This window comes from Calonectris borealis, chromosome W (assembly GCF_964195595.1).
Source record: "Calonectris borealis chromosome W, bCalBor7.hap1.2, whole genome shotgun sequence".
In the NCBI taxonomy this organism is placed as follows: Eukaryota; Metazoa; Chordata; class Aves; order Procellariiformes; family Procellariidae; genus Calonectris; species Calonectris borealis.
In genome coordinates, this window is record NC_134351.1 from 25,384,257 (window position 1) to 25,408,618 (window position 24,362).

General features: G+C 51.9%; 1 pseudogene; it reads left to right on the forward strand.

The window, feature by feature from the left end:
• Positions 1–328: 328 nt before the first annotated feature.
• On the forward strand, positions 329–19,142 carry LOC142075019 (Fanconi anemia group G protein-like; annotated as a pseudogene).
• Positions 19,143–24,362: the final 5,220 nt, after the last annotated feature.

Genomic DNA, 24,362 nt, shown 5'->3' on the forward strand with positions numbered 1-24,362 from the left:
TCTAATTTGGGGTTTCCATTGCGTGGCCACCTCCTGACCTGCTGGCTGTGCTCTCCCACCTTAGCCTTGCATATCCCATGCCCCATGGGCATGTCCTGCTTAATTTCACCCAACACAACCAGGGACTGGTTTGTAGCTGGCATGACTCCCTGGGCTGCCTCACTGCCTGGTTGCACACACACCAGTGCTGGTGCAAGGCAAGGAGTAGCAGCATGCAGCGGAGAGCTGTGGGGGGCAGGAACGCATCAGCCCACAATTAGATGGGCTTAAGCAGTCCCACCCTTAAAAATAGGTTATTTGCTGTATACTGTGACTCCTTGGTGGCCAGATGGTTCTCGGTGCTGAGAGGGCCATGCTGATGGGTGAGGGGTGCATCGGTGTGGAGAGGAGGAAAGGAATGGAGGTAGCAGCTACCCAGTGAATTTTCATTTAACGTCAGAGGGTTAGTCTAGATAACACATGTTGCTAACCTCCAAGGCTGGGGCCCAAATAGGTCTTGTTGTAACCTCGTAACCTGGTCAGGAGCTTGCTGCCTGACTGTATTTGTGCTGGCAGAAATCCCTATGGTCGCTAATGCTGTAGTACCGGCCCCTGACATCCCTGCAGCTGCCACCCAGGCCCCTGGGCTTCGTTCGCTCCCATCTCTGGGACTAGTTCCTCTTTCAACGGCTGCCGTCATGCTGCTGAGCCTTCCCATGCCCATTGTTCGTGGTTGGAGCACTCAGCCAGCGCGTGGGCATCCTCTCCTCAGCCCTCCATATCACCCCTCTGCCTTCCTGCTGGGACTGTAGGCTCATGGCCCCGGGAGGCCGGGGCAGAGCAGAGGGGACAGCAGAGCTGCAGTGCCATAAAAACACGCACACTTATCTCGCCAGAGACTTACTAGTTGGTGTTGAGTCCCCACTGCAGAATATAAATTCTGACTTTTAAAGTTAAAATTAGGACTTTTCTTAGCCACTTCCTGCTTTAGTAGATTTGAGCCCAGGTCGAAAGCTGAAGCTCCCTTGGGGGACTTCAGACAAATCATTCTGCCTATGCATGCCTCAGTCTCCTCTCCAGAAATGCAGTAACCTTGTTCCCTGAGTCCTCTTATAGGGGTCTAAGGGTGCAGCTTCAGCTCATTTCAGCTGGGTTTGTTACTTGCAAAACTGCAAAACAACAAAAAAGAGTAACAAAACTGCAAGTACATTCTTGTCACTGCAGAGATGCCAAGGAGTGCTAGCTGCTCAGCCAAGGCAGACTGGCTACTACACCAAAGAATTCAGATTCAAGATGACAAGTTTTCCAATGTCTGGAGATGCTCTTGCTTTCTTTCATTGACTTTTTTAGTCTTTGCCAGCCTTCACCAGCTGCCCTCAAGCTGATCGTTTGGCTGCCATTCTTCTGAGTGTGCCAGGGATGTCAGAGTTAATGTTTGTCCAAGGCTTGGCAACCTTAGAAGCAGGACATGCTGCTGATACTAGAGCAGACGTGGCTGTGTTTGCTGATTTAAAACCCCAAGGAGTGTCCAGAGGAAGGTGCCCGCTGGTCCAAACCAAGTGGCTCCTGCCCAGCGCCCTGTCCCTCTGTGCAGGGGGAGAGCTCTGCTGGGAAACTTCCCTGGCCTCAGGCTGGTGGCAGGATGGTGTGTCCTGTGGTCCTGGCATGGGGCAGGGGTGGAATTGTGTCCAGTTTGTACCACCTGGAAAATGGTGACTAAAAGCCACCACCGCTGCAAAAGGTTGCGGCTGTTTGGAGTATCTCCCCCCTCTGATCCGTGGGGCTGGCGCTGCCTGCGCAGCCATCCCAAGGGATGGCACTGCTTCGGGGAGGTCAGGGCTTGGTGCATCTCAGTTCCCAGCAATTAGCATCAGTTCCCACACCCATTTCTCCATCCCATCTCTGTCTATTCTTCCCTCAACACTTCAGGCCACTTATTTATGCCAAGGCATGGTCACGTTCTTAGTGTGCGTGTCTCCCCTTCCCCTCGGGAAGCAGCGGTGTTGGCGTGCAGGGAGCGGGGTTGGGGAGCGCTGCCCTCTCCTCCTAGGTCTGACTTGAGCCCTGGAGCCAGGCTGCCTGCGAGCCTGGGCTGCTGAGAGCCAGGCCCTGGCCGGGCGCTGGTGGGTGCGACGGGTCCCCTCTCCCCTCCTTCCCCGTTCCCTGAGCCTCGGGTCTGCCCATCCCGGGGCCGCGCTGCCTGCTGGTTGCCATGGGAACGCCACCGCCTGGGGCTAGGCCGCAGCCTGCCCGTCATGGGAACGCTGCCGCCTGGGGCTAGGCCGCAGCCTGCCCGCCGTCGCGGGGCCGGGAGGGGAAGGGGTGCCGTAGCCTGGGCCGGCCACCTCGCCAGGCCGGCAGGTGAGTGTCTCTCTTGCAGGCAGCGCAGTGCTCAGGGCCCGGCGGAGCAGCGGTGTGACAGCAGTGAGGCGGCTTCGGGGAGCTGCTCCTGAGGATGCAGGGTGAGTGGCAGCCCGGTCACCGCGCCAGGTGCTGGTTTGGGTTGCCCTGCCCCGTGCCTTGCCCTCTCCTTCCCGTGGACCCGAAGCGCGTGGTGGGGAAGTACTGCTTCCCAGGCACTGATGTTTACTGGGCTGCAGCTCCAGTGTCCCAGTGCTGGAAACAAACTTTTGAAGGGAGGGGGATGAAACGTTCCTAAGCTGAACTGGGCCTGCAAAGGGATTAAGGCCCAGCCTCGACCTAATCTTGCAGGGGGATGTGGCTGAGCTTTGGGGTTTCTGGAAAAAAATGAGGCAACCTTTCCTGAGAAGCTGGGGAAGGGGCTCCCTGCCACAAAAGGCAAAAGCGCAGGGAGCGAGAGGGTGCCCCAGCCCCCACCCCCTCCCCCGAGCCAGAGGAGCGAGCTCCTGACGAGCGGCAGCTCTGACTCAGCGTGGGCGGGGACAGGAGGGACGGCGGCCAAACCCCCTCAGATACAAGAGCAGCCCCCAGGGAGCGCGAGCGACCTGGAGCGCGGCGCGGCAGTTTGCGCAGGCAAGGCGTGCAGGGAAGGCGAGCGGGCAGGGCGCAGCCCCGCTCCAGGCTCCAGAGGCTAACTCAACTAGTGGTCATCGCCCTCCCAGAAGAGGACCTAGCCATGGTTTCCACTCGGCCGAAAGCCATCGCCAGGAGAAACGTGGCGACCCAGACTGAGCCCCCACAGAAACATACAGCTGTCCAGGTCTCCGGCTGCAGGGAGTGCCTGAGCCTGTCCCTTGTACAGGAGGGCAGCAGAGGCAATGCCTGTGTGCGCTGCGACCAGGTGGATGATCTGCTCAGCCTGGTGGCAGAGCTGAAAGAGGAAGTGGAGAGTTTAAGGAGTATCAGGGAGTGTGAGAGGGAGATAGATTGGTGGAGCCGCACCCTACCATCCCTGAGGCAAGGGCAGCAGATGGAGGCTCCACAAGAAGCAGAGGATCCCCTGCCCTCTTGCCGCCAGGCAGAAGGAGGGGACGTAGGAGTCAGGGGGGAATGGACACAGGTCCCTGCTCGGGGCGCCAGGCGAATCCCCGCCCGGCCTCCCTCACCTCAACCTTCCCAGTTGCCCCTACACAACAGATATGGGGCCCTGGAACTTGAGGGCCAGACAAACGAGGACGCAGATGAAGGCCCATCCACGGGGTTGCCTGAGGCGAGGCAGTCAGCCCCACGCATTATGACTGCCTCTGCTAAGAAAAAAAGGAGGGTAATTGTCATAGGTGATTCCCTTCTGAGGGGGACGGAGGGCCCAATATGCTGGCCAGACCCATCCCACAGGGAAGTCTGCTGCCTCCCTGGGGCCCGGGTTAAGGATATTACTAGGAAGCTCCCTAGTCTCATACAGGCCTCCGATTACTACCTGCTATTGGTTATACAGGCTGGCAGAGAGAAGTCCCGAAGGGATCAAAAGGGACTTCAGGGCACTGGGGCGACTGGTGGAAGGATCAGGAACACAGGTAGTGTTTTCCTCGATCCCTTTAGTGGCAGGGAGGAATACCGAAGGGAACAGGAAAACTCATCGGATCAACATGTGGCTTAGGGGCTGGTGCCATCGGCGGAATTTTGGCTTCTTTGATCATGGGGAGTGTCCCGGTTTCGGCTGGGATAGGGTTAAATTTCTTCCTAGTGCTGTGTTTTGGATTTAGTATGAGGAGAATGTTGATAACACACTGATGTTTTCAGTTGTTGCTAAGTGCCCTCCTAGTCCAAGGACAGCTCCCGTGCCTACTGACTGAGCTAGGTACACAAGATGGGAGGGAACATAATCAGGACAGCCAGCCCAGCTGGCCAATGGGGTATTCCATACCATGGGACGTCATGCTCAGTATATGAAGGGTAGGCGTGATCCAGGAAGTGCCGATCGCTACTTGGTTATCGGTCAGCGCGGGTGGTGAGCAATTGCATTGTGCATCACTCATTTTGTTTATTCTATCATTATTTATTATCATTATTTTCCCTTTTCTGTTCTATTAAACTGTCTTTATCTCAACCCACGAGTTTTTCTCGCTCTTACCCTTCCGATTCTCTCCCCGTCCCACTGGGGGGGCGGGGGGTGTGAGCGAGCGGCTGCGTGGTATTTGGATACCTGCCAGGTTAAACCACGACAGTCCTTTTTGGCGCCCAACGTGGGGCAACGGATACCAGCAAGGGTTGGTCCTCTGGTTCAGCTGTAGTGCCTATTGCTGGGGTTTGGGTAGCTGCAGTGCTTGTCATGGGGGTTGGAGTAACTGTAGTGACTGTTGCTGGAGCTTGAGTGGCTGCAGTGCCTGTCACAGGGGTTGGAGAAGCTACGGTGACTGTTGCTGGGGTTTGAGTAGCCACAGGGGTTGTCGTGGGGGTTGGAGTAGCCGCAGTGCCTGTCGTGGGATTTTGAGTAGCCACCATGTCTGTAGCCGCCCCCGAGACTCGCCGCTCTGCCCGCCCCGATGAGGCACCGCTGCTTGCCCTCCCTCTTTTCTTATTCCTGAGGGTTGATCTCTGGACAGTATTCCTGAGAATACCCTTGCGATTCTCTCCCCGTCCCACTGGGGGGGCGGGGGGTGTGAGCGAGCGGCTGCGTGGTATTTGGCTGCCTGCCAGGTTAAACCACGACAGGAGGTTTACACAGCACCGGGCCTGCTGGGGACAGATGGAGTTCAGCTGTCTCACAGGGGGAAAAGGATTCTCGCGTATGAGTTGGCGGGGCTCATCGAGAGGGCTTTAAACTAGGTTCGAAGGGGGAAGGGGATAAAACCAGGCTCACTAGAGAAGAGCCTAGGGGCGGCACGCCAATGTCGGGGGAGAAATCGGTAGCCCAGCTCAAGTGCATCTACACCAATGCACGCAGCATGGGCGGCAAACAGGAGGAGCTGGAAGCCATTGTGCAGCGGGGTAGCTATGACTTAGTCGCCATCACGGAAACATGGTGGGATGAGTCTCACAACTGGAGTGCTGCAATGGATGGCTGTAAGCTCTTCAGAAGGGAGAGGCGGTGGAGTAGCCCTGTATGTTAGGGAGTGCTTCGACTGTCTAGAGCTCGATGGTAGTGATGATAAGGTCGAGTGCCTGTAAGTAAGGATGAGGGGGAAGGCCAACAAGGCAGATATCCTGCTGGGAGTCTGTTATAGACCACCTAACCAGGACGAGGAGGCAGACGAAATATTCTACCAGAGGCTGGCAGAAGTCTCACAGTCGCTAGCCCTTGTTCTCGTGGGGGACTTCAACTTTCCGGACGTCTGCTGGAAATACCACACGGCAGAGAGGAAACAGTCGAGGAGGTTCCTGGAGTGTGTGGAAGATAACTTCCTGACACAGCTGGTAAGGGAGCCCACTAGGGGAGGTGCCTCGCTTGACCTGCTGTTCACAAACAGAGAAGGACTGGTGGGAGATGTGGTGGTCGGAGGCCCTCTTGGGCTTAGCGACCATGAAATGATAGAATACTCCATACTTGGTGAAGTAAGGAGGGGGGCCAGCAAAACTGCTACCATGGACTTCCGGCGGGCGGACTTTGGCCTGCTCAGGACACTGGTCGAGAGGGTCCCTTGGGAGACAGTCCTGAAGGGCAAAGGGGTCCAGGAAGGCTGGACGTTCTTCAAGAAGGAAGTCTTAAAGGCGCAGGAGCAGGCTGTCCCCATGTGCTGTAAGAAGAACGGGTGGGGAAGACGACCGGCCTGGCTGAATGGGGAGCTCTGGCTGGGACTCAGGAAAAAAAGGAGAGTTTATCACCTTTGGAAGAAGGGGCAGGCAACTCAAGAAGAGTACAGGGATCTCGTTAGGTCGTGCAGAGAGGAAATTAGAAAGGCAACAGCCCAGCTAGAACTCAACCTGGCCACTGTCGTGAGAGACAACAAAAAATGCTTTTACAAGTATATTAAGGACAAAAAGAGAGCCAAGGAGAATCTCCATCCTTTATTGGATGCGGGGGGGGGGAACATTGCCACTGAGGATGAGGAAAAGGCTGAGGTACTTAATGCCTTCTTTGCCTCAGTCTTTAATAGTCAGAGCAGTTATCCTCAGGGTACTCAGCCCCCTGAGCTGGAAGACAGGGACAGCAAGCAGGATAAACCCCCCATAATCCAAGAGGAAGCAGTTAACGACCTGCTACGCCACCTGGATGCTCACAAGTCTATGGGGCTGGATGGGATCCACCCAAGGGTACTGAGGGAGCTGGCGGAGGAGCTTGCCGAGCTGCTCTCCATCATTTACCAGCAGTCCTGGTTAACAGGGGAAGTCCCAGACGACTGGAGGCTTGCCAATGTGACGCCCATCTACAAGAAGGGCCGCAAGGAGGATCCGGGGAACCACAGGCCCGTCAGCCTGACCTCGGTGCCGGGGAAGATCATGGAGCGGTTCGTCTTGAGGGCGCTCACAAGGCGTGGCCGGGACAACTAGGGGATCAGGCCCAGCCAGCACGGGTTCATGGAAGGCAGGTCCTGCTTGACCAACCTGATCTCCTTCTATGACCAGGTGACCCGCCTAGTGGATGAGGGAAAGGCTGTGGATGTGGTCTACCTGGACTTGAGTAAAGCCTTTGACACTGTCTCCCACGGCATTCTCCTAGAGAAGCTGGCGGCTCACGGCTTAGACAGGTGTACTCTTTGCTGGGTAAAGAACTGGCTGGACGGCCGAGCCCGGAGAGTTGTGGTGAATGGAGTTAAATCCAGTTGGCGGCCGGTCACGAGCGGTGTTCCCCAGGGCTCAGTACTGGGGCCGGTCCTGTTCAATATCTTCATCAAGGATCTGGACGAGGGGATCGAGTGCTCCCTCAGTAAATTTGCAGACGACACCAAGTTGGGCGGGAGTGTTGATCTGCTCGAGGGTAGGAAGGCTCTGCAGAGGGACCTGGACAGTCTGGATCGATGGGCCGAGGCCAACTGTATGAGGTTCAACAAGGCCAAGTGTAAGGTCCTGCACTTGAGTCACAACAACCCCATGCAATGCTACAGGCTTGGGGAAGAGTGGCTGGAAAGCTGCCCAGAGGAAAAGGACCTGGGGGTGCTGGTTGACAGCCAGCTGAACATGAGCCGGCAGTGTGCTCAGGTGGCCAAGAAGGCCAATGGCATCCTGGCCTGTATCAGAAATAGTGTGGCCAGCAGGAGTAGGGAGGTGATCGTGCCCCTGTACTCGGCACTGGTGAGGCCGCACCTCGAATCCTGTGTTCAGTTTTGGGCCCCTCACTACAAGAAGGACATTGAGGTGCTGGAGCATGTCCAGAGAAGGGCAACGAAGCTGGTGAAGGGTCTAGAGCACAAGTCTTATGAGGAGCAGCTGAGGGAACTGGGACTGTTTAGTCTGGAGAAGAGGAGGCTCAAGGGAGACCTCATCGTGCTCTACAACTACCTGAAGGGAGGTTGTAGTGAGGTGGGTGTTGGTCTCTTCTGCCAAGTAACTAGCGATAGGACGAGAGGAAATGGCTTCAAGTTGCGCCAAGGGAGGTTTAGATTGGACATTAGGAAAAAATTCTTCACTGAAAGAGTAGTCAGGCCTTGGAACAGGCTGCCCAGGGAAGTGGTTGAGTCCCCATCCCTGGAAGTATTTAAAAGACGTGTAGATGAGGCGCTTAGGGACATGGTTTAGTGGGCATGGTGGTGTTGGGTTGATGGTTGGACTTGATGATCTTAGAGGTCTTTTCCAACCTTAATGATTCTATGATTTTATGATTCTAACTATGTTATAGAGGAAGCCTGATGTAAGGGAGAGGGAGAAAGACACACTTAGGGAGACACAGTGTGGGAAACCTGTGCAAAAGGGTAGATGTGTACTGGAAGAGGGTAGGCTATTGATGCTCTTTTGGGAGAGCTGAAAGGTCTCAGTCCTGGAGGACTGCAGCACCTGGATAGGTGAGGAATGGATGTCTAAAGCAGTGTCAGCCTCTGGAGAGGTGACATCTGCTGTCACTCTGGGTAGTGCAGTTCCCAAGCTGTTAAATGTCACCGCAACAGCAGCAAAAATACTTCACAGGAAACTTCTGTTGTCACAAAGTTGGGTGATGACACCTTAGCATGGATGGTTGTAGGGTTTTTCCTAGCCAGCTCAATTTCTTGTTGGGTTGGCTGTGATCACAGGGCTGCCGGCTGCCCTCCCCGCCCTGCCTCTGGAGCTTACCGTCCTCTACAACTCCCTGCTTTTTACTATGGGAGCATCTGACTGCCATCGAAGGAGAAGCAGAAGGAATATGCCAGGGGCTCCTCAGGGGTAAAGAGAGAGTTCTCTGTAGGGGAGCTCCTCAGGGCAAGGAGAGCGTTCTCTGTGCTTTGGAGATGTGCAGTGACGGGCTGGAGGAGGGGGGGCTGTGAGCAAGGAAGCCTGGCTCTGCTGGGAAGGGCAGGAGGTGGGGTGGCTTGCAGCCAGGGATGATGTGCAGCTGTGTGGCTGTCTGCCTGCTGCAGCCTGCAGTGATAGGCTGAAGGTTTTAAGGGAAATGAGAGTTTTCAAGGCGTAAGATGCCGAGTCTCTAGCAAAGTTTTAGTGACAGTATAAAATGAGTGTTTTCTTTAATTATGATGTGCTGGCTTCAAAGAAAACTCACTGAAATAGGCTGCAAGTCAGAGGGGGATCTGCAGTGTTAGCACATGCTTGCTCCTGGGCAAGTGACCTCAGGAGGACTTGGCAGAGCTGGAGTCATAGCTCTGAACTGTGTGTTGTCTCCTGCACGTGACGCCATTAACTCCACTGTCTGAGAGCTTGGTTTCCATGCTGCTGAGGCCGGGCAAGCCCTGTAACCCCATTCCTTCCCTCGCTAAGAGGAGCCTGTGCTTGCCTGAGGTTTTCCCTCACTCTTGGGAGGGCGTCTGCTACAGGGTACCAACCTGTTGTCTCATGGCTGTTTTTTTTGTTTTGGTTTGTTTCTTTATTTGTTTATTTTTTCAGTTCTGGAGGCTTGTGGGGCCTGCGGGCAGGATCTTAGCACTGAGGAGCTGTGGCAGAAGGTGCTGCAGGAGGTAACCGCGGAGGAGCTGCAGGCACCTTTGCACTTACTGGGCGGCCTGCAAGGAGCGTGGTGGCTGGCAGCCAGCCGCGTGGGAAGCATTGCTGGCCTCTTCAGGCTCCTGAGCAACGCTGAGGTAGCTGGGCACAGGTGGATGCTGCGCAGCTCCTGGTTACTTGCACTGGAGTATCTGCCTGCTGGTACCATCCCTACAACTCTGGAGTGTGCATTAGCTGTCTTCTCTTAGTCTTGGGAGATCCTTAAGCCAGCTATCCCTCTTCTCCTGCTAGTCTTGTAGCCTGATTCACTCCATAGGTGGCACTTGAAGGCTTTTCTGGGCAAGTCAGGTGTTTTGCACCCAAGCCATGTGTGGGGTGAGTTGTTTGGGTGGGCATGAACCAGCTTGTGTGCTCTGCCTTGAAGGGAGAGTGTCTGAATTACTTGCTGGTGCCAGGAGCCCTGTTTAGCCTGTTGGCTGAGAGGGGCTTGTATTTTCCTTTCTTGCTGTCACTGGGAGCTTCCAAGTAGTCACAGTGTGTGCCCTAGCTATATCTGTGCGGATATAAATACCCACGGGCTTGCTAAAGGAGGCAGAGCTGGCATAAATACCGTGCTTGTCATAAAACCCACTCTGCAAAATGTTGCTGTGGCATTTGGAGACCTGAACCCATCAGTGCTTCCCAGTTAGCATGAGTAATCCTCTCCCTGGTGTCCCAGCATAGCCTAACGCCCTGAGTGCATTAATGGGTCCCAGAATATCTCCTGCCTGCCAGGGCCCTGGACCTCAAGGTGCCAGACAGGTGACCTGGGCAGGCTGGAAGGGGGCTGCAAGTGGACTTTTGCAGCCTCTGTAGGGAGTAAGATGTGAGCAGTGGGACGTAGAAGAACCTTCACTGCTGATTGGGAGGGCCAGGTTGCATGAAGGCTGCTGAGGGGTCCCACCTTTTTGAATGTCCTCTGACAGCACTTGGATCTGCCTTGCCAGGAACCCCTCGAGGTGCACCTCACTCTGAGGTGGGGAGGTGCTGCCCCGGGCCAGGCAGGAATCACTGCAGCGAGTGGGTTGTAGCTGAAGTGAGAGGGTGGTAGGACATTGCTCCCCAGCGCAGAGAGCACTGTCAAAGGGTTTGGTGGGACCTCTGTTTCCCCGTGCCCTGGGATCAGTGTTTCCTGCTTCCCTTCAGCATTCCCTGCTCTCTTTCCTCTGTGTATTAACAGGATCCGGGGAGAGCTTGCTGCAGCAGTAGGGAGAATGAACTCCTCTCCCTGCTCAAGGCATGGTGAGTGCCTGCCAAGGGGGCCTCCATGCCCCTTGTACAGAGCGCCGAGGACTTGAAGGAGATCCTGTGCATTGCAGCAGCCTTCCTGCAAGGTTTTTGTGGAGGAGGAACTCATCTTGGCATGGCCTCTTACTGCTCTCCTGTCCCAGGGCCCCCTCTCCCTGCCCTTATCCTGATTGTTCTTCCCAAGCAAATGGGCCCTTGGGGTTCTCTGGGCTCTTCCTTTGGAAGAGGGCCTGGGCTGAGCCTCTGGGTCTCAACTTTGCCATTCAGTATTCAAAGAGCTTCTCTGCTTTTTCCCCAGCTAAGCCTTTCTCTGCACTGTCACAGGGTTCCTCTGCCTGTGTCGTGGTTTAATCTGGCAGGCAACTAAACACCACACAGCCGCTTGCTCACCCCCCCCTGCAGTGGGATGGGGGAGAGAATCGGAAGAGTAAAAATGAGAACACTTCTGGGTTGAGATATAAACAGTTTAATAACTGAAATAAAATAAAATAATAATAATAATTAATGAAAAGGAAGATAACAAAAAGAGAGAGAAATAAAACCCAAGACAGACAAGTGATGCAAATGAAAAACAATTGCTCACCTCCAACCAACAAACCGATGCCCAGCCGGTCCCTGAGCAGCAGCCCCCTGCCCAGCTTTCCCCTAGTTTAAATACTTAGCATGATGACATATGGTATGGAATATCCTGTTGGCCAGTTTGGGTCAGCTGTCCTGGCTGCGCCCCGTCCCAGCTTCTTGTGTATCTCCAGCCTTCTCAGTCGGTAGAGCATGAGAAACGGAAAAGGCCTTGACTCTGTGTAAGCACTGCTCAGCAATAACGAAAACATCTCTATATTATTAACACTGTTTTCAGCACGAATCCAAAACATAGCCCCATACTAGCTACTATGAAGAAAATTAGCTCTATCCCAGCTGAAACCAGGACAGTATCCACCCCTTATTCCATACTATTTGCATCATGCTCAGGTCCCACACAATCAAATACAACCTCATTAACCACCCCGCCACTTCCCATCCTTTGATATAATACACAGATATCATTCCCTTAGTCTATAGACCACCCCTGTAAAATGTCCACAAATGTCCATTGAGTTCATTTAGTCCATGACTTCGGGCTCCATCTGTCACAAGAGTCCTTCAGGGCAGGAGAGATGGTGTGTGGTGTTGGATTGTTGCATGCTGAAGCCAGTTCTGGTTCCATCACCGCTGCGCTTGTCCGGTTCTGTCATTGCTGCACTTGGCTTGGTTTTCGTCAAAATTCATTCTTCATTAATCTGGGTGATTTTTACTGTAATACTGCTGATTTGGCATATAGCAACCAAAGTAGTGATGCCATACAATATCATATAAAAATTAACATCATACAATTCAGTTCATTGGCTATTTTCACCCAAAATCAAATCCCCTTGAGGTACACATCAGACTTCCCCATCCTTTCGCATTACCCACCAAGTGCACCCAGGTCCTTGAGCAAAAGCAATCCCACGGATGGGTTTTCCCTTGCCAGAGGCAGGAGTAACCCAGACTGTCTTCCCCAGCATATTTCTTATGTGCACGACAGGGACTTTATCTCCATCTACAGTACGTAAGGGTTTTGATTGGGCAGGGCCAGCTCGATTGGCAGATCCCCTGGTGTTGACTAACCAGGTGGCTTTTGCTAAATGTGTGTCCCAATGCTTGAATGTCCCACCACCCATTGCTCTCAGCGTAGTCTTTAGCAGTCCGTTGTATCGTTCGATTTTTCCGGATGCTGGTGCATGGTAGGGGATGTGATATACCCACTCAATGCCGTGCTCTTTGGCCCAGGTGTCTATGAGGGTGTTTCGGAAATGAGTCCCGTTGTCTGACTCAATTCTTTCTGGGGTGCCATGTCGCCATAGGACTTGCTTTTCAAGGCCCAGGATGGTGTTCCTGGCGGTGGCATGGGGCACGGGATGTTTCCAGCCATCCGGTGAGTTGCTTCCACCATGGTGAGCACATAGAGCTTGCTGTGGCGGGTTTGTGGGAGTGTGATATAATCAATCTGCCAGGCCTCCCCATATTTATATTTCAACCATCGTCCTCCATACCAAAGAGGCTTTACTCGCTTGGCTTGCTTGCTTGCAGCGCACGTTTCACATTCATGGATAACCTGTGCAATAGCGTCCATGGTCAAGTCCACCCCTCGATCATGAGCCCATCTGTATGTTGCATCTCTTCCTTGATGGCCTGAGGTGTCATGGGCCCACCAGGCTATAAATAATTCACCCTTATGTTGCCAGTCCAGATCCACCTGAGCCACTTCAATCTTAGCAGCCTGGTCCACCTGCTGGTTGTTTTGATGTTCTTCAGTGGCCCGACTCTTGGGTACGTGAACATTTATGTGACGTACTTTTACAGCCAGGTTTTCTACCCGGGCAGCAATATCTTGCCAAAGTGCGGCAGCCCAGATGGGTTTACCTCTGCGCTGCCAGTTGTTCTGCTTCCACTGCTGTAACCACCCCCACAGGGCATTTGCCACCATCCATGAGTCAGTATAGAGATAAAGTACTGGCCATTTTTCTCGTTCAGCAATGTCCAAGGCCAGCTGGATGGCTTTCACCTCTGCAAACTGACTTGATTCACCTTCTCCTTCAGCAGTTTCTGCAACTTGGCGTGTAGGACTCCATACCACAGCCTTCCATCTCCGATGCTTTCCCACAAGGCGACAGGACCCATCAGTGAACAGGGCATATTGCTTCTCGCTTTCTGGTAGTTTATTATACAGTGGGGCGTCTTCAGCACACATCACCTCCTCCTCTGGGGATATTCCAAAATCTTTGCCTTCTGGCCAGTTCTTGATCACTTCCAAGATTCCTGGGCGACTGGGGTTTCCTATTCGGGCCCGTTGTGTGATCAGCACGACCCACTTACTCCACGTAGCATCGGTTGCATGATGTGTAGAGGGGACCCTCCCTTTGAACATCCAGCCCAGCACCGGCAGTCGGGGTGCCAGGAGGAGCTGTGCTTCAGTACCAACCACTTCCGAAGCAGCTTGAACCCCATCATATGCTGCCAATATCTCCTTCTCAGTTGGAGTATAGCAGGCCTCGGATCCTCTGTATCCCCGACTCCAAAACCCTAAGAGTCGACCTCGAGTCTCCCCTGGTGCTTTCTGCCAGAGGCTCCAGGTAGGACCATTCTCCCCGGCTGCGGTGTAGAGCACATTCTTTACATCTTGTCCTGCCCGGACTGGCCCAAGGGCTACTGCCTGAACTATCTCCCGTTTAATTTGTTCAAAGGCTTGTTGTTGCTCAGGGCCCCATTTGAAGTCGTTCTTCTTCCTGGTCACTTGATAGAGAGGGCTTACAATCACGCTGTAATCTGGAATATGCATTCTCCAAAAGCCCACAACGCCTAAGAAAGCTTGTGTTTCCTTTTTGCTAGTTGGTGGGGACATGGCTGTTATTTTATTGATCACATCCATTGGGATCTGACGACGTTCATCTTGCCATTTTATTCCTAAAAACTGGATCTCCTGTGCAGGTCCCTTGACCTTACTTTGTTTTATGGCAAAACCGGCCTTCAGAAGGATTTGGACTATTCTCTCCCCTTTCTCAGAAACTTCTTCTGCTGTGTTGCCCCACACAATGATGTCATCAATGTACTGCAGGTGTTCGGGAGCCTCACCCTGTTCCAGTGCAGTGTGGATCAGTCCATGGCAAATGGTAGGGCTGTGTTTCCACCCCTGGGGCAGTCGGTTCCAGGTGTACTGGACGCCCCTCCAAGTGAAAGCAAACTGTGGCCTGCACTCTGCTGCCAAAGGGATTGAGAAAAACGCATTAGCGATATCGATTGTGGCGTACCACTTGGCTGCCTTTGACTCCAGTTCATATTGGAGTTCTAGCATGTCCGGCACGGCAGCACTCAGTGGCGGTGTGACTTCGTTGAGGCCACGGTAGTCTACTGTTAGTCTCCACTCTCCATTGGACTTTTGCACTGGCCATATGGGACTGTTAAAGGGTGAGCGAGTCTTGCTGATCACTTCTTGGCTCTCCAGTCAAGGAATCAGCTTATGGATGGGAAGCAGGGAGTCTCGGTTGGTGCAATATTTCTGCCGGTGCACCATTGTGGTAGCGATCGGCACCTGTTGTTCTTCGACCCTCAGCAACCCTATAACAGAAGGGTCCTCCGAGAGACCGGGCAAGGTAGACAGCTGTTTAGTTTCCTCCGTCTCCAGGGCAGCTATACCAAAAGCCCACCGGTACCCTTTTGGGTCCTTGAAATACCCTCTCCAGAGGTAGTCTATGCCAAGGATGCACGGAGCCTCTGGGCCAGTCACAATGGGGTCCTTCTGCCACTCATTCCCGGTTAGGCTCACTTCGGCCTCCAATACAGTTAACTCTTGGGATCCCCCTGTCACTGCAGAAATACAAATGGGTTCTGCCCCTTCGTAGCTTGACGGCATCAGGGTACACTGTGCACCGGTGTCTACGAGAGCCTTATACTCTTGTGGCTATGATGTGCCAGGCCATCGAATCCACACAGTCCAGTAAACCCGGTTGTCCCTTTCCTCCACCTGGCCGGAGGCAGGTCCCCTCTAGTCCTGGTCATTGTATTTGCTACCCACTTCTTATAAGATCAGGGGTAAAATTAGCCCTTCTAGTCTGTCTGGGGAACTGCTCACTGGAGACTGGAGCAGCAGTTTTCCTGGAAGAACCCCCTTTTGTGGTTGTTTTTCCTTGCAACTCACGTACCCATGCGTCTAGGTTCGAGGTAGATTTTCCATCCCATTTCCTCATGTCGTCTCCATGGTCAGGCAGTGTCCTGGTTTCGGCTGGGATGGAGTTGATTTTCTTCCTATTTACTGGTGTAGTGCTGTGTTTTGGATGTAGTATGAGAATAATGTTGATGGCACACTGATGTTTTGGTTGTTGCTAAGTAATGTTTACGCTAGTCAAGGACTTTTCATCTTCCCGTGCCCTGCCGGGTGCGCAGGGGGCTGGGAGGGAGCGTGGCCGGGATGGCTGGCCCAGCTGGCCAATGGGCTATTCCATACCATATGACGTCATGCTCAGCATATAAGGCTGGGCGAAGAAGAAGAAGGGGGGGATGTTCGGCGTGATGGCGTTTGTCTTCCCAAGTAACCATTAGGCGTGATGGAGCCCTGCTTTCCTGGAGATGGCTGAACACCTGCCTGCCGATGGGAAGGAGTGAATGAATTCCTTGTTTTGCTTTGCTTGCGCGTGCGGCTTTTGCTGTCCCTATTAAACGGTCTTTATCTGAACCCACGTGTTTTCTCACTTTTACCCTTCTGATTCTCTCCCCCATCCCATTGTGGGGGGAGTGAGTGAGTGGCTGTGTGGTGCTCAGTTGCCGGATGGGGTTAAACCACGACACGCAGGTAAAACCACAGGGTGCCCCGGGGTGTGTACCCACGATATCTCCTCTCTTGAGCAGAGGGACGCTTACTCCTAATGGCTGAGATACCGGCCCGTGCAGGTGGGGAGTAGGACATATCCTCTTTGAGTTGCTGGACCAGTTTCTCCACAGCCAAGACGAGGGAGGAAGAGAGACTTTCTTCATATTGCCAGAGTTGGCCAGCCAATTCATACACCGTTTGTTCCTCTCCATCTTTCCAGGTCATTACTGCCAATGAGTTTGCATGCGACGATAGTGCGCTCCACACAAACGTCCGCCATATGGGTCGGGTTCACTTGACTTCATCTGGATCTTTGGATAACTGCTTGTTGTTCAGGTCATCATAAATCACCTCCAGCACGGCTAATTCCCTCAGGTACTGGATACCTCTCTCCATGGTGGTCCACTTGCCTGGGTGGCATATAACATCTTCCTTGAAGGGATACCTTTCCTTCACGCCTGACAGCAGTCGCCTCCAGAGGCTGAGGACTTGTGTCCCTTGTCCAATCGCTTTGTCAATGCCCCCTTCCCTAGAAAGGTATCCCAGCTGCTTGGCTTCCCTACCCTCTAATTCCAGGCTACTGGCCCCATTATCCCAGCATCGGAGCAGCCAGGTGACAATGTGCTCGCCTGGACGACGACTGAAGTCTTTTCGCATATCTCGCAGCTCACTCAGGGATAGGGATCGGGTGGTCACTGTCTCATTTATGAGTTCTTCCTCTCCTTCTGAGGAAGAGGAGGAACCCAGCCGCCGAGTTCTTCCTTGGGGGAGAGCGGGGAATTCTTCCTCTTCCTCCTCCTGTTCTCGTGATGGCCCTGCTTTAGAGTAGTCTGCCTCCTCGCTGGCCAGACAGTATGCTTCTTCCTCCTGCTCCCTCTTAGGAGGAGCTTCTTCATCCCTTTCTAAACGACCTGACTTTCACTTCCAATATTTCTTCTTTTGTATAGGGGCGACTGATACCGGCACGGGTTGGTCCTCTGGTTTAGCTGCAGTGCCTGTCGCCGGGGTTGGAGTAGCCACAGTGACTGTTGCAGGGGTTGGAGTAGCCACAGTGCCTGTCGCCGGGGTTGGAGTAGCCACAGTGCCTGTCCCGGGGGTTGGAGTAGCCGCAGTGCCCGTCGTTTTGTCATCAGATCCGGAGACCTTCTCTCCCCCTTGAGGGTTCTGAATAGTGTTGAACAGGGCTCGGTAGGCATGGGCCAGGCCCCAGCACGTTGCACTAATCTGGGTCTCTCTGGAATTGCCAGGGTGACAGCATACATTTTCCAAATATTTTACTAGTTTTTCAGGATTCTGCACTTGTTCAGGGGTGAAGTTCCAAAACATTGGAGGTGCCCACTGTCCTAGGTACTTGCCCATACTATCCCACACACCCTGCCACTCAAAACTATCCAGGCTCGGGGCAGATCTCTGGGTGGTATTCTTAAATAGTTGTTTAACCTTAAACAAGGCCTGAAACACATTCAGGAGACATAGCAATAGGAACACGCTGGTTTGAACATCCCAAGGATATTCAAAATCCTCAAGAGCTATTGTAATCAGCCTGGAGGAGAAGCTGTCTCCCCCATAGACTGTCTCTCTGAGGAGAAGAGGTAAAAAGTGTAATTATTAATAGTTTCTGAGAGATGGCTCCTGAAGTACGAGGATGATGGCAGTGCTGAGTACAGTGTCCCGACCAATAATTTTATCATACCATAAGCCGGTGTTACACAGTACAGCAAAGCAGTATCTTTAATCCAACTCCCAGAGGTGATAAACAGCACCACAGGGAGTGCATACGGCAAGTATGGTGTTACATAACACAACTCTGATAACAAGCATAACAACTCTGAGTCTGTCCTAGGGCTGCAGGAGCTGGAGGCTGGGCCCTCTCCCTCCTCCAGGATGCTGTGGGAGTATTCTGTTCCAAGAGGGTCCTGGCCCTACACCTGCCTTGTCTGCTGCGCTCAGTGAATGGTAATGGCTGGGCCTCCCCCTGTCAGTGGGGAGAGGGGAAATGCAGCCTAGAGCGGAATGGGGAGGCTCAGGCTGATGTCCGCGCTGCCTCTGCGTGGTCCTAGGCTGCTGCAGGAAGGCTACGTCTTGAGCAGAAGTTGCCCTTGTGGACCCAGCCTCCTTGGGCAAGGAGGCTGCAAAATCTGGGAAGGGGTTTTGTCTGAGCGCAAAGGGTTGCTGCAGAGAGAGAAGCTCAAAAACCAGCCTGAGGAGGGCTGCCTTTGGCTAAAGTCATGGCTATCATGACCAGAGCGAGTGTGGTGCAGGCTGGCAATTCAGGTTCCACCTGGCTGCTGGTACTTCTTGGGGTCCCCCTGCTCCTTTCACCACATGTCCTGTCCCTGTTGCAGGGTGGCTGATGCAGTGGAACATTACCTGGATTTTCTGGCTCTGCTTCAGGAGGGGCTGCAGCAGCAGGTAGGTATCTTGGTGAAGAGCTCCCTTGGTGACTTTGTAGATGAGGTTTGGATCTCCATCCCAAGGCCTGGGCCCAGACTTCACCCCTGGACTCCAGGTTTCAGTGTCTAGTTTGAGATGTGAAAGAAACAAGGTGGGGGTTGGCACCTCTGACCTGTGGCATGTCTACCTACCTTCAGATTCACACCAGAGACCGCTTGCCACTACTGTCTGGAGAAATAGCTTCCCCTTCCCTGTGGGGAGCAGCTGTTGGCCTGGTTTTGGATGTCCTTCACTTCAAGAGTAGGGATTTGCCTTCTTGACTCTGCTGAGCTGTTAGTGCTTCACAGCTTCTGCCTCCTCTGACAGGCTCCCATGTCTGTGGGAGTGGGTCTGAGCTTTGCTGGGCAGCATCTCTGGGTTCCCAGTAAGCACAGGGTCATTCTGCTTGGCTGGGTGCTCTGCAGTTCTGCGTCTGAGCACTGCCATCACTCTTGCTCCCCAGGTGCCCCTAGATGGTGGCTCAGCTCTGCCCAAGATCCCTGAGGTGTCCCTGGAAGCAGCATCCGCCTTGGAGCAGGCCGGGAGGCACCAGGATGCTATAACCGTGTGCGAGGAGGTCATCAGCCGGATGACTGACCTGATCCCACGGATGTTACGAGCGGAGGAGAGGCTGGAGCAGCCGGAGTGCCCATCGCCAGGGGCATGTCGTGAATGAGTGGTTTAGAGGCTGCTCAAAGAATTACTGTTGAAGGTATTAGCAGAAAGTGATTTTAATAGAAATTTATGAAAGTGCGACTTAGCAGAGATCTATGGCAAGGTTCACTCTATCACTTACTACACGGATGAAGCATACAAAGGAAAAGAGCATGGGAAGCTGAAAAGTCCTTGACTAGCGTAAGCACTACTTAGCAACAAAGAAAACATCAGTGTGTTATCAACATTCTTCTCATACTAAATCCAAAACACAGCACTATACCAGCTACTAGCAAGAAAATTAACTCTATCCCAGCCGAAACCAGGACATCGTGTTAGAATTGAGTTGGAATGATTTATACAGAGGCCGAGGATGAAAAGGTTAAGGGACACCCTCCCGTTGAGTCACGAGGTTCAGAGAAGACCCAGCTGGATCCAATCTTAGTCTCAGACTTGGGCAACAGTTTATGTCTAATACGAAAAGGGTAAGGAGACCCTCCCGTTGAGTCACGAGGTTCAGAGTAGACCCAGCTAGATCTACCCCTAGTCCCAGACTTGGTCAATGGTATATGTCTAAGGGATTATGTGTGTTTAGCAGCAGTCTAAGGTTCATTTACAATCTTAAGATAGATCATAAGATTTTAGCAGACTATATTTGCTAGCAGGTACTTCCATCAATTCACACGCACACGCATACAAAGATAGATAAATATACAAAGATATACCTGTTAAAAATCCCCCTTGAATTCAGTGAAATACTCACATCAAATGTCTTGGCATTTCTCAATGAGTGAAGGGTTGAGCCTCAAGGAGTGTTGCAGCCCAGGTCCCGTGCCAGCTGGCGACGGTCCCCTCCAAATATCGCAAACTTGAGAGTTTGCAAACTCTGAGGAGCGTTTCATTCAGAGGGAGATGCTGGGCGCAGCCCGCTGTGGTTCAGGAGGGCTCCAAGGGCCTCACTTGGGACCGCTGTTTATAGGGTGGCAAGATGATTGACTTTAGTCATCCGTCAAAACTCTCAAGGTTTCAGTAACAATAGTATCATCGTTCCACTTGAGCTACAACTCAGATAAGGGTATCAGGGGATGACAATTATCCCCGCTCTCATTCTCCACTTGGGCCAGGCAGCGGAAGTTTCTGGTACAATCAGTACATTCCCCATCCTCAGCTACGCAAGAGTTCCTGATATGGTAAAGGGGCGCTTCATGGCCTGACTCATTACCCCAAGGCCAAGGTTTAATGGGAGTTTCTGAGATTGTGGAGCAGCCCAGGAAGGTGGGGGGGAATGCACCAACACAGGGCAGGGCTGGTGGGTGGACTCCTGTCCCAGAAGGAGAGTCTGTGCTGCCTTGCATGGAGAGCAGCTGGATACCTGCACCAAGGGCTGGGCATGGGCCAAGCTGGGCGAGAGCAAGGAGGCTATAGCGCAATTCAGCAGGTGATGAAGCCTTGCTGGGAGAAGGGGCCTCCTGAACAGGCAGCAATGGCTGGTGTGGGCCAGAGCAGGGCGCAGCGTGGCGCGGCATCTGGCCTGACAACTTGCAGCTGACTTCCCAGCCCAGGGGTGGTACCAAAGCTCCTCTGTCCTCCCACCTGCAGGTTTCTTGGCGCTCTCTTGCAAGTCCAGCTTTATGGGTCTGGCGTTGAACCGACAGGTAGGATGCTGAGCAGCTGGGACCTGTGCGGGGCCTGGCTGTGTTGGGAGGCACCGAACCTGGTGAGTCTTAAATTCCCACTTCAAAAATTTAAATTCTGGTAAAATAGTGCATTAAAGGAGGATTGCGCGGCCTGATCGGCATAAGACGCAAAACTGGGAGAATTGCGCGGCCTGATTAGCATAAGATGTAAAATTTTAGAATGATAAATAAACCCGGTGTAGAGAAGGGGATGCCCTTAGCCAAGGTTTTAGAAAACTGGATGAAAATAGATGGTATTAAAGGTCTATCTAAAAAAAAAAAAAAAAAAACGAAAGGATGGTAACACTATATAAGGAAGACTGGCCAGCACTTACAGGAGCGGGGGTATGGCCCCACAAAGGATCCTTCGAATTAAAGAAATTGGCTACGCTCTGGAAAATTTTGAAAAATGAAAAGCCTCAGCAACTGGATTATTGGTATGTATGGGATAATTTGGCATATGACCGTCATAAAGAGGATGGTTGAAAAGGAGTATGAAAACCTCGAGGAAGAACTTTAGCTGCAGCAGTTGTGAGTAATTTAACCAAGGCGCCTGCAGAGCCGGTCTCTGCACCACCCTATACTCCTCCCTCTGTATCGCTTGTTGATTCTCCCCCAGTTGCCTCTGCTGTCCCCACTGCTGCTGCTGGGCTTTGCCCTATGGTTTCTAATCCTCTTGCAATGCGCCGGGGGGTGTGTGTGTGTGAAATGTTCCTCCCCCACCTCCAGTGTTACATGTATACACCCATCACCCCTGGAACCCCAGGGATTTGGTCATGTGGGGAAATCAAATGCCCAGGTTAAGGGAAGATGCGGGTCGATGTGCATCATTATTTTCTAACATTTTTTTGGGATATAATCCATCCTGGGCTGATGATAACCTGTTATTGAGAGACTTGTTCCGTCCAGATGAGAAAGATAAGATAATTAAAAAGAATGTTGAATTAACCCTACAGGCAGGAGGAAATCGGACTGCCTAGACTCAGGTTGATCCTAATTGGGATTATAATAATCAAACAGATAGAGATAATTGCCGAACGGGGGGGGGGGGGGGGGGGGTGGTGGTGTTAGAAATCTGATAAATGCGATTAGAGCTTGCGAGGAGATAAGAGTAAATTGAACTAAAGTATAGGAATGTAGACAGAGGCCAGGGGAACACCCCAGCGACTACTGGGGAAGATTGCGACAGGCTTTGTTGACGTATGGGGGAATGACTCTCCAGAATTTTAATAAACACACTTGCTGCCAGTTCATTGTGGACCAAACCACCTCTGACATCCACAGCTATTTTAAGGATCACATGCTGGGGTGGCAAGGAGAAAATTTAAAAGATATTATATTACCTGGAGGTTCTATACTTGTACAATATGTAGATGATTTGTTACTTGCCAGTAAGACATATGAAGATTGCTTGAAAGATACTATTTGTCTATGTACTGCTTTAGCAGAAAAAGGTCACCGTGCATCTCTTTCTAAGCTTCAGCTGTGTCAGCAGGAAGTAAAATATTTAGGATTCATATTAAAAGAAGGACAAAGATTAGCAGACCCAGAACGGGTCCAGGCTATTGTAGAAATACCTCGACCCGTAACAAAGAAAACAATTGCAAGGATTTTTAGGCGCAGTAGGATACTGCAGACCCTGGATACTGGGGCTAGGGGAGTTAAGTAAGCCATTGACAGAAGCTACCAAGGCAGAGGAAGTGGAACCTATACGTTGGGGTCCAGAGAAAGAAAAGGCTTTCCAAGCTATAAAAGGAGCTTTAGCTTCTGCTCCGATATTGGGATTGCCGGATTACTCCAAGCTCTTTGAACTATTTGTGCATGAGAACAAAGGAGTAGCCAGCGGAGTCCTCACTCAAAAGCTAGGTCCACACCGCCGCCCTGTGGCTTATTACTCAACTCAACTGGATCCTGTAGCGGCAGGGAATAATTCCTGTGTTAAAGCGATAGCAGCAACAGCGACTATCATAGAAAGAAGCAGACCATTAGTCCTGGGTCACCCAACAACCGTGTATGTCCCGCATGAAGTAGAACTGATTCTTAAGCAGCATACTACACAAGCGTTGTCCCCACAAAGAGCGCATTGCTATGAATTAACAATTTTAAATGCGGATAATATTACTTTAAAAAGATGTAATGTTTTGAATCCAGCAACTTTACTGCCTGTTCCCTCCAATGGTGAGCCGCATCATGATTGTGCTAAGGTAGTGTTTCACTCCAGCTGCCTACGGGAAGATCTGCAGGATCAACCTCTAGAGAACTCAGATCTAACCCTTTTCACTGATGGATCTTTGTACTATGTGAATGGAAAATGACACACGGGCCATGCAGTGGTGAGAAACTTAGAGGTACTTGAAGCAGAACCTCTACAACCCTCAGTGAGTGCCCAAGGGGCTGAATTAACTGCATTAGCAAAAGCAGCCTGGTGGGGATGTAATCAGCGGGTAACTATTTATACTGATTCTAAATATGCTTTTGGAGTGTGTCATGCAACAGATGCTATGGAAAGAACAAGGGTTCCTTACCTCGTTGGGCCAGCGAAATTGAAAGAAATAATGAATTGGCAGATAAAGCAGCTAAAGCTGTTGCCCGCCAACCTATACATGAGTGTACAGCCATAACAACTCCCTCTGCTGATGATTGGCCAGATATCAATAATCCAGCCCAAATATATGCAGAGGTTACTCAGGAAGAACGGACTTGATGGGAAAGTTGGGAGGCTGTGAAAGATGAAACTGGAATTTGGACTATTGGGGGCAAACCCATTTTACCAAGAAAATATTTAATGACTTTGGCTAGGTGGTTTCATGATAAAACAGATGGAAGGATGATAGCAGTTGTTAACCAGATTGAGAAAATGTGGGCAGCCCCTGGAATACATATGGCAGTAAAAAGGATTGTGAGTTCTTGTCCCACATGTTGGAAGTTTTCTGATGCAAACCCCAAACAGGAGATTGGAGGACTACCATGGGCATATTTCCCATTCCAAAGACTGCAAATTGATCATGCTGACATGCCTCCCGTGAGCAGACTTAAGCACCTGCTGGTAATCAGGGCTCAACTCTCAGGATGGGTAGAAGCTTTTCCCACCAGGAAAGCTGATACTGCAGGAGTGGTCAAAGCACTCTTGCAGGAAATCATTCCTAGATACGGAATACCTGAAACCATAGAATCCGATAGGGGTTCTCATTTTTCAGTGGGAATACTAAACAATATCTATAAAAGTTTAGGAATACAGCGACAGCTACATGTTCCATATCATCCACAGTCCTCAGGACAGGTGGAAAGAACGAATAGGACTCTTAAAAATAAAATTGCTTGAACTTGTAGTCAGGTAGGTTTGAAATGACCTGAAGTTTTAGGAATAGTGCTATGGGATATTAGAAATACCCCTCGCCAACCTCTAGGGTTATCACCAGCAGAAACAGTGTTTGGCAGGTACTTAGCTGTACCTGGGACCTTTGTCCCTGCTAGGACCAGCCTCTTAGATGGAGGTGAACGAGTTAACAAATTTGTATTGGGAATACAAAAACATCTACAAGAAAATAGGGCACAAGCCAGATGGT